This window comes from Gossypium hirsutum, chromosome A13, assembly GCF_007990345.1.
Source record: "Gossypium hirsutum isolate 1008001.06 chromosome A13, Gossypium_hirsutum_v2.1, whole genome shotgun sequence".
NCBI lineage: Eukaryota > Viridiplantae > Streptophyta > Magnoliopsida > Malvales > Malvaceae > Gossypium > Gossypium hirsutum.
In genome coordinates this window covers 50,890,988-50,902,236 of record NC_053436.1, presented here as the reverse complement: position 1 = coordinate 50,902,236, position 11,249 = coordinate 50,890,988, and the positions used below count along the sequence as shown (strand labels likewise).

Below are 11,249 nucleotides of genomic sequence, written 5' to 3'. Positions count from 1 at the left end.
TCGAGAACTTTCGAAACCTTTTGTGCACTTAGAAAAGTTTCTTATTTTGGAGGGTTACACACCGTGTAGGCAGGCCGTGTGGTCACACATGCCCGTGTGGCTTGGGACACGCTCGTGTGCTCAACCTATGTAACTCTTTGTTTATGATGTCATCAACACAGTTAGGGTCATATGGCCAAGTCACAAGCCCGTGTGCTTAGGCCGTGTGGCGACTTAAATTCCAAAAATCAGGTGCAGACTTCACACGGCCAGGGCACACACCCATGTCCTGAAACCGTGTCCTACACGTGGCTGAGATACACAACCATGTCTCTGCCCGTGTGTTTACTACAGGGCATTCTATTTTACCTAATTAGGGTGTAAAGGACACACGGTCAGATCATACGCCCATGGACACACGCCCGTGTGTCTACCTGTATGGACAACTATAAGGCTATTTTCCAAGCCTTTTGCCACCCTTAGACACTCACATACTTAGACATATTTCATGGCACACAACATGTCACTTTTTAACAATCAGACTAATTCATGCCCATGAAATGTCACCATTTTACATACTCAAATTAACAAGTTTACTTAAGGCATTCCATACCAATTTCATATCCAATCAATGTTATTAATCTACTCTCATTTCACACATTTAAACCATGGTTATAACCATATTAATTTGTCATCATTAATTCACCATAATTATATGCCATATAACACCATCCATCATCATCGATACTTTGGCACATGCATGCATAAATAATTAGGTTTACAACCCAATAATCAATATGAGCCACATCTCATGGCCTTATACAAAATGAATCAAATTTCATCATAATCCAACACACTTAGCTAGACCAATATGACATATAACAAAAAGGACAAGTCCTTATACATGCCATACTTAAAATGTTAAGACTAACTATACCTAATATCCAATTGATAGTGTGATCGAGCCTCCAATGTCCTTAGATACCTGAGCTAGCTTGGTGATACTATAAGAAAATGGAAAAGAGTGGGGAGTAAGCATAAAGCTTAGTAAGTTCACATGCAAATAAATAGCAACATAAACATAAATATTATACAATTAACATAAACTGATTTACATATATGTCATCATAGTTACATAGGCATAACTTACTCATTTTCAATCTTACCAAAAGTTCATCACATACTGAGTCCATTCATATGGGTTTTTCTTACATACCTATACCAACTTGTAACATATTGTCATATTTCCTCAGCATTGACTTACTTGTCAATAACTCATTGATTTACCTGTTAAACACTTGGAATACTATCGGATGCACAGAAAGTTTACACAAAGTGCTTCATACATAGCCACCTGCTACCTCTTATCACATATTACACATTGCTCACTCTCAAGCTAATAGTGGGCCTGCTCACACAAGCCGACAGGTACCCGCAACACATGCCAGGCTACTCAGCCACTGGTAGAACGTACAAGACTAGCACCCGGATTCACATAGACACATATCTCATATCTTATGAGCTCAACACATATAGTTCCTAGTGACATGTCACTCGTATCCTAAACTATTCCTAAGGTTCAAAAGAGATTTTCTTGATGTCATATATTCGTTGAACTCGTTCACAATGTTATTCATACACTCGTCATAACAATTAAACATAGAGACTCATACATTAATAAAACATTAAAACATGAAATAACATTGTATTATTTACACATGAACTTACCTCGGTACAAAATATGGACAATTAAATCGTTTTAGTCCAAAATCTTATTCTTTCTCTGGTCTAGGTCCGGACTCCATTTTTCTTGATCTATAATAGAAAATTTATCTCATTTAATCATCACATTATTTAAATCAGTCCAAAAACTATATTTTGGCAAAAGTACAGTTTTTCCCTAAACTTTCTCATATTTACAAATTTATCCTTAGGCTCGTAAAATGAAATATGTCCACTTTCTTTGCTACCCAAGCCTAGCCGACCCTAACATGCTCATAACAACCCACACTTTCCTTCAAATCAAATTTTTACTACTCATTTTTACAACTTTTACAAATAGGTCCTTTTAGGTGTTTCCATACAAAATCACTTAGAAAAAAATGTTTATCACACATCAAACTTTTATATTCCTCCATTAAACATCAAAATACATACATGTCACACATGGGTAAGTTGTTTAACATTAACCCTAGCACAAAATAATGGTAGAAATAGCTAGATCATGCTTCAAGTATTTCAAAAACATAAAGAACATTAAAAATGGGGCAAGGGAGTACTTACAATCGTGCTTGAAAGGATGAAAAAAACCCTAGCTATGGCTCCTTACAATATTCAGCGATGAGGAAGGAAGATGGACACAATTTTAACTTATTTTTCCCTTTTTATTCTTTTATTAACCAAATGACAAAAATGCCCTTTCTTTTAAAATTTTCCTATTCATGCCCATTTTTGTCCATAAAAATAGAATTTGGGTAAATTGATATTTAAGGACCACTAATTAATAATCCATGGCAATTTCATGCTTAAAGCTTCTAAAACTCACATTTTGTAACTTTTGCAATTTAGTCCTAAATGTCAAATTGGACTCTTTATCAATAAAATTTCTTCATGAAACTTTCACACAAGCATGCAGTCATATCATGGACCTCATAATATTCATAGAATAATTATTTCTACTTCAGATTTGTGGTCTCGAAACCATTGTTCCTACTAGACAATTTATCAAGTAAAGAGACGATAGAAATCCAATGACATTTGATAACTACTGAGACCTGTTTGAACCTTCGAAATATATGGGATACAAATGACATGTTATTAGGGTTACCATGTTTCAGGTGCTGATCCTGAATGTCCTACCGATGGTTGAGTTCCGGCATTTGTTACGGATACTCATTAACTTGTGTGAGTGGCATCGTGTAGCTACATTCTGACCATCAGTTTGTGTGAGCAGACCCAGGTTACGATGTTCCGGGTGCTGGTCCTAAATGTCCTACCGATGGCTAAGGTCTGATATTAGTTGTGGATACTTATCAGCTTGTGTAAGCAGCATTGTGTAGCTTACATTCTAACCGTCTGCTTGTGTGAGGAGGCCCATTTTACAGCTCATGTAAGCTACGACTATATGTTTAGCACACTTTGTGTGAGCTTTCCCACGTATCCGATGTTATTCTAAGTGGTTCAACGGGCATGAAAAGGGAAGGAATGGTAAGTATTCAAATGACTTATATTATGAAAACTATGAAAAGGACTGAAAAGGAAATGTTAAATGAAAGTATGACTATGTTTATGGAATTTTGATTTCAAGTGACTCATGTTTAATGACTTATCTTATGTTATTTAAATGAATTATGAATTGATGCATTAACATGCGTTGTTGATGATGCTTAGGCTTGTTCCAAGCTATTGATTGGATTGTATTATGTTAGTTTTAAAGATATGTATTGAAATGGTAAGTGACCAAATGGAAAGATTATTATGTGCATGAAAGAGTGGTAATGATCAAAGTATGTAATTTCTCATGAAATGATTTATTATGTAGTTGATTTCAAGAGAGTTATGTTTAAATGTACTAGCTTGTCGCTATGGTTGATGTACATGCTTATGTCTTATGTGTTATGCAAATGAAACAGGTAAGAATAGGTAGTGAAATGGTAAGTTCATAGTAGAGATGTAATATGATGAAATAAAAAGATTGTTGAGTTAAAGGACTTGCTTGTAAGGAAGAAATTTACTTATGCTATATTTGAGTTTACTTATGTCATGAATAAGTACACTAATTCGTGAATTGATAACATAATTAAGCTATTGCTAAGTAATGGAATAGTAAGTAAGTAAATGAGATGGTTCATTGTTTTAAGAAAAGGTTGATTATGTAATTCAACTTATAAGACCCCATTATGTTAAATGGAATGTATTTGGGAGGTTAATGAACCTATTCATTTGTGATATGATAGTTATGTAGTTTGATAAATCTTGAGGCATTAGTATAGGGTTATTCATGACTTATAATGTACATATTTGAAATGGAAGGTTACGTTTAAAGTTTATACGATCTCACTAAGCATTCATTGCTTATGAAGTCATCTTTCTCTTACTTTGCAGATTATCAGAAGCTCAATCAACTTGGAAACTCGTCGGAGATCTATCACACTATCCAGCGATTATATTGGTAGATTTTGATGTGTTAATAAATGTTATATTAGCGTGTATAGGTGGAGTTGTGGTTCATGTTAGTTGATGATTTTTGCATATATATGTCATTGTGGTTGGTGTAACATTGGTACTTTTGATGCCTTATTGATGTGTATTATTTTGACAATGTATTAATACATGTTTGAATGGCTAAAATGGTAGGTGATGAATTGACCACAACGTGTTCAATTTATGGTATGCTTTGGAAATGTTTTGAATAGATGTGCATGATTGAAATATGGTATGTTTATATGTTGGTTATTGGAACCATTTGGTAATGGCTAGATTGGTTTCATTTAGATGGTTTTGATGCATGTAAGAAGTGTACCAAATAGTAAAAGTTATTTTGATATGGCATGAACCCAATATGGTAAGGTTGATATGTGTCAATTGTGATATGTTTTGGTATGGAAACAAGTTAGTTGATAAATGGTTAAATATGCACATGTTTAGGTATGTTTAATGTATGTGTTTGAGGTGCCTATATGGCATATTGGTTAAATGGAATTTGGAAATTTGAAATTGGTCATTTGTGCATGTTTAAACATGTTTTGATACCTTGGTCATATGTGCAAATGGCTTGTAAAGATGTGCTTGAATTTGGCAAAATAAATGGCTTGAATTTGGCCTATTTCTTGTCCACATGGCATAAGACATGAACGTGTACCTCAGTCATGTGTGACACACGGCTATGTGTCCCCTGTAGGTTTTAACATTTGCTTTTTGAAAGATACACGGCCTAGCACACGGCTTTGCACACAGGCGTGTGGCTTGACCGTGTGACCCATGTCAAATAGTTACACAGGCATAGACACGGGTTGGGACAAAGCCATGTGACCCTAATTTGAATGTCCACACGACCTGAGACATGAGCGTGTGTCTCAACGTGTGGGTCACACGACACGGGTTGGGACAAAGCCATGTGACCCTAATTTGAATGTCCATACGACCTGAGACACGAGCGTGTGTCTCAACCTGTAGTGTAAATTTTTTTAACTTTTTTCTCAATGTTTCAAATGTTTCCGATTTAGTTTTGAATCATTTTTAAAGTGTTTCTAAGACCTCGAAGGCTCGAAAAAGAGATGATATGCATGTGTATGAATGAATTGTATTATGGTTAAAGAAATGTTTGGAAATGAATGTTTAAAGTTATGTTTTCACGGTAATGCTCTGTAACCCTATTCTGGCAGTGGATACGGGTTAAGAGTGTTACAATTGTATTGAGTGAACAGATTTAACTCAAAGGAATCAAGGATATTATATCATATTAGGGTAACACACATATGAGAAGGTAATTGAATGAAGCAGTTGGATGATTTGTTTTCGTAAAGAGTATACAATAAGGAATTTTGAAGCATGCCACTTCTTGTGGACTAACTCCATGATTAAGTAATTGTGAATTATCGAAACGATGCTTCTGGACATAATTGCAATTACTAAAGCCTAATTGTATATGTTCGATTGGTTACTCTGCTAGCTCAACAAAAGCTCGATCAGATTGCATTTAAATCAGAAGAAAATTCTACGACTTTGGAAATAATTTAATCAAGTTGATTTATTCGATGTGGAATTAAATTAGGTGGTCGTGAGAATTGTTCAACTAGAGAATTTAATTACATTTTTTTTGAAAAATTAATTTGGAAAATCTAAGTGATTTTTGGAAAATTAATTTTGCTCATGTAAAATTACATTAATCAAATTAATATGATATTTTTGGAAATTAACTTTCAAGTTAGACAATTGGCCCATTGGGTAATTAAACTTGAAAATTGGACATGAGTTCAGAAATTGCACCCATGAGCCCAAAACTGAGAACAAAACCCAAAAACTGGTCGAACTGGGCCCGGTATGTGAAATCAGGCCGATGGTCCAACCGATGGCTAGTTCGGATCGGTCGAGTCGTCATTGACCTGGACCGAACCGACAGTAACCAAACCGGCTCGGGGTGTCATAAGGGTGTCGCACCTATATCACCAGATACGACAGTACTAGCGGCTACGACGGTAGCATTTTGGTGGCCAATGGTGATTGGTCTTTGATGGTAGAGTTGTGGAAGGGTTACACTCCTACTAGAACTTTATCAAAGAATTTGATTTCAGATAATTATTCCAAAAACAATATTATTTTACTAGTTTAATATTAAATTTAATTGAATACTTATCATAATAGTATTTTATTAATTTAAAATTAAAGTGATTATCTAAATATTATATTATATTAAATTTAATATTTTATCTTAAACATAAATATTATATATTTTAATAAGAGATGATATTAAATTTAATCTAATACTTATTTTGATATATATTCTATTAATTTAATATTAAAATGATTAATTTTAATCATAGTTGAACTATCTAAACTCCTCCTTATATAAAGAAAAGCCTTGGGTCATTATTTTTCACACACTTGAATTCAAGATAAAATTGTAAAGAGAAAATTTTCTTAAGAGAGTATTTAAAAACTCCCTAAAGAGATTATTTCAAAAAAGTTGTAGAAATATTTTTCTGATTTACAACTTGACCCAAAATTTTAGAGAAATTGCAAAATTAACCCAAGTGAAATTTTATTTATTCGTAGTGAGTCAACACTCGACAGATATGAGCTTGAGGATAACAAAGAACACTACTCAGTCAAAGTGTTCATCCTAAATGAATCGAAAAGGTACAATTTTGATTAAATGTTTATTACTTTAGATATCACAATGAAGATTTTGTTTTGGAAAAAAAATTAAAAAAATTTTCTCCTTAAATTTATATTCTGTTGTGTTTTCCAAACCCGTTTTTCCAACAATTACATAGTGAGGAGTGGATACAAGTGGCTATTCAAGGAGATTCCTAGTCTAGCTACTATAAACTTGAAATTATATACGATTTTTCTGGAAATTTTTACCACCTTTTGACTTAATAAAAATATTAATCTTGAGTAATTGTTAATAAATTAAGTGGATTTTGTTTAAATGCTAATATTGGACATGAATTTATAAAGAATACGAAATTAAGTTTTATTAATTATTTTTTGCATAAATTATATTATTTTCATGTTAATTAGTACTATGTTAATTTTTATTATGCACTGGGTCCATGGAAGATGAGATTATCATAATGTTGCATGGACATGAAAACATCCACCTTACTTGGACGGCAAAACAATGCAAAATTGGGTCATAAGATTGTTAATTTTACCCAGTTAAAGTGTTGTTATATTTATTGGATCATGATACCATCCAACAAAGGGGAGTCAAGCCCAAACTCGCCACAAGTATATGGTTGCCCAAAAAATTAGCTTTGGGATATTTTATTTGAGTTCCCTGTAGTTGCAATTTAATTAGGAAAAGCCTTGAAAGATTTCCTTTGAAACTGTCATCTCTATGCCTAATTATATTATGATTTTGTCCTCAAAATAAGCAACCAAATCACCTCCTTCTCCACAAATTGTGGCCGACCAAGGAAAGGAGAAGATGGGCGGATTCCAATCCCTATTTTTAGTAAACTTCACCATCAACCTCACCTACTAATACCATACTACTCTCACTTCTTAAAGTATCCCTTACATCCCTCATCCTTGATTTCCACTACATTCTTTCATTCTCTCATTTCCATTATCAATTTCCACACCTATCACCCTATTTTTCCTTCCATTTTAGCAAAAAAAAATAGCCTTAAAAAGATAACCTCTTGGCTGACCACCTTGAGGAACCATTAGCAAAAGAGCAATGGGTGGATTGGTGGAACACTTTCAATCCAAATCCGAAAGGCTGTTGAATTGAAATAAAGTTTACTCTTTCCTTACTAGTTTTTTAGTTTAATCATGTTTGCGATGTGTTTTATGATTTTTTTTCAACAACAATGATAGCTTAATTTTGTTTATCTAGGATGACTGCGTTAATTCATTAATATTTGTTTGAATCTTGTTAATAGTGTTTGTGCCTCAGTCGATCATGTTTTCAATTAAAATCAAGATGTATTTCATTCATACTTGATTAGTTACATTCAGATTAGCTGAGCGATCCTAACCAGACGATGGTTAGTAGACGCAATAATTGAAAAGTGCATGCTTAATTTAGATCATTAAACCCAACTAAATTGAAGGTTCATAATAACTTTAATTAGCTCTATTATCTTACATAGTTTTTAGGTTTCTGTGATTAAACTGCTTCAAACTTAATTTCTCCTTGTTACCTTATATAAATACTAAGAAACCCTTAGTTTAATATGATCAGTTAAATGCATATTTCACTAAGTAAAAGATTCTAAAAGGACTTTATTTTTTTCCAAACTTATGAATGATTGAGTTTCCCTAGAATGTTTTGATGGAAATGAATTGATTTGATTAATGTAATTATCCTAGCCTGTACATGTTATTGATTGAAGAAGTTGTGATTCTACTTGTGACACCCCTAAAGTGACCCTAGTCGGAAAGTGGTTTCGGGACCACTAAACCGAGTCATAAAGATAATTAACCGTCATAGTTGATGCTCATTATATGTACATATGCATGTGTGAAAATTTCATGTTTGAATTTTGGGTAATTTGACATGCAAACCCATCATTTCACAACATGCATTATTAGGCCACTTTACATTTGCCTAGCACATTTCCAAATTTTCTCACATAAGTCCTATTTGATAATTGTCCGAAACCACTTTCCGACTAGGGTCACTTTAGGGGTGTCACACTACTGCTAAAATCCATTCGTACATTTAGATAATTGTGCATACTTAGTTTAAATTTGAATTAGGGATCAATCTTACATTTAGTTAAATTAATCTAGTTTAATCATCATCACTCAAATTATTGTATTTTTATCACCAAATTTTTAACTTATAATTTGGGAGATAATTGAGTAACATACACAATCCTTGGGGAGACGATAACTCATTTCACTTACATATTACTTGAATGACTATGTACACTTGCACAAAAATATCGTTACAAGTTTTTGGCACCGTTGCTGGGGACTGTTGCCTTAATCACTCTTTATGAAATTATTTTTTGTAGTTTTGTTTTTATTTAATTTATTACATTACTAATTTATTCTTTATTTGTGTTTTATTTATCAGGTGTTTATGAGCATAGATTGATCATCGATCTATTCCTATAGACCCTAAAATTGAGCAGACATTTAGACAGAGAAGACGCGAAAGATTAGCTCAAAGAAAAACTAATATGGACCTTGGAAATCATAATGATGGACAAGGTAATAGAGTCAATCATGTGCACAATCCAATCCTTCTTGTTGATGATAGGGATCGTGCCATTAGACAATACGTTGTGCCACTCTTCAATGAGTTAAATCCAGGAATTAGGATACCGAATATCGAGGCACCCCAATTTAAATTGAAACTAGTAATGTTTCAAATGCTCCAAACGGTGGGCCAGTTCAGTGGTATACTCAAAGAAGATCCACATCTTCACATTTAATTATTCATGGAAGTGAGTGACTCGTTTAAGATAGCTGGTGTGATGGAAGATGCGTTAAGGTTGAAGTTGTTCTCATACTCGTTGCGGGATCGAGCATGAGCATAGTTGAATTCGTTGCCACCAAGTTTAATTTCTACATGGCCAGAATTAGTAGAAGGGTTTTTAGTAAAGTATTTTCCACCAAGCAAGACGCAAAATTGCGAAATAAGATAACCACTTTCCAACAATTGGATGACGAGTCTTTGTATGAGGCGTAGGAAAGATTCAAAGAATTGCTTTGTAAGTGTCCACATCATGGGATTCACTATTGCATTTAGTTGGAGACATTTTATAACAGTTTCAACACACAAAATAGATTGACGGTTGAAGCTTCTGCGAATGGTACGATTTTGTTCAAGTCTTATAACATGGCTTACGAGATTTTCAAGAGGATTTCTAGCAACAATTTTCAATGGCTAACAAATTGAGTAGCTTTAGAAAGACGAGTAGCTGAGATTCATGAAGTTGATGCTCTCACTTCATTCTCTTCTCAGGTATCTTCTATATCCTCTATGCTAAAACAATTTACCACTAATAGTTCTAATAATTTTGCAACTCAATCACCAAGTCAGTATGATGTAGTTTCCTATATATACTATGGGGATGGCCATTCTTTCGAGAATTGCCCATCAAACCCTAAATTTGTGTATTATGTAAGGAATCAGTATCAAAATAGAAGTGAATAAGGACCACAGTCTAACTTTTACAATCCTTTGTGGCATAATCATTTGAACTTTTCCTAGAGTAATCAAGGAAATGGACCCAACACTCATATGCAGCATAGACCCAGCCAATCTCAAGGGTTTAGTCAACAAGCCCCAAAAGCACCTCAAGTTGAATCATCAAATAGTTTGGAGGACTTGTTGAAGGCGTACATGGCGAAAAATGACACTTTGATTCAAAGTCAAGCAACAACACTGAAAAATCTAAAGAACCAGATAGGTTAGTTAGCTACAGAACATTGTAGTAGGCCGCAAGGAGCCTTGCCAAGCTACATAGAAATCCAAGTAATTTTGGTAATAAACATTGAAATGTGGTTGCATTACGAAGTGGTAAGATTTTGGAACCCGATGAGGTTGTGGTTGAAGACGAACCTATTGAAAAGAAGGAAAGTCAACCAACAGTTGAAGTTCCTACACCAGAAAATCCGAATGTTGAAAAAGTTGATGAGTTAAATCCTAAACTAGTGAATTCTAAAAAGCTAACACCTTCTTTTGTAGATTTGCCTCAGAATAGTTCCATATCCTCAAAGACTTCAGCAGCATAAGCAAAAACAGAAGGTAAAATTCAAGAAGTTCTTAGATGTTCTAAAACAACTACAAATTAACATCCTGTAGGTGGAGGCTTTAGAGCAGATGTCCAACTACGTAAAGTTTATGAAGGATATTTTGTCCAAGAAGAAAAGACTTAGTGAGTATTACACTGTTACTTTAACGAAGGAGTGTAGTGCGTTCTTACAAAACAAGCTACCTCCGAAATTGAAAGAACTTAGAAGTTTTACAATACCTTGTAACATCAGAGAATCTTACTATGGTAAAGCTTTGTGCAACTTAGGAGCAAGCATCAACTTAATGCCCAAATCTATTTCCAAGCTATTGAGAATAGGTGAAATAA

At 33.9% G+C, this 11,249-nt stretch overlaps 1 non-coding gene across 1 annotated transcript; it reads right to left on the bottom strand.

Annotated features, from left to right (window-relative positions):
- Nucleotides 1–9,790: 9,790 nt before the first annotated feature.
- Nucleotides 9,791–9,897, bottom strand: LOC121212774 (small nucleolar RNA R71). The gene has a single exon (XR_005908148.1). It is a non-coding gene; the product is annotated as a small nucleolar RNA R71 (small nucleolar RNA).
- Between the last annotated feature and the right edge of the window lie 1,352 nt (nucleotides 9,898–11,249).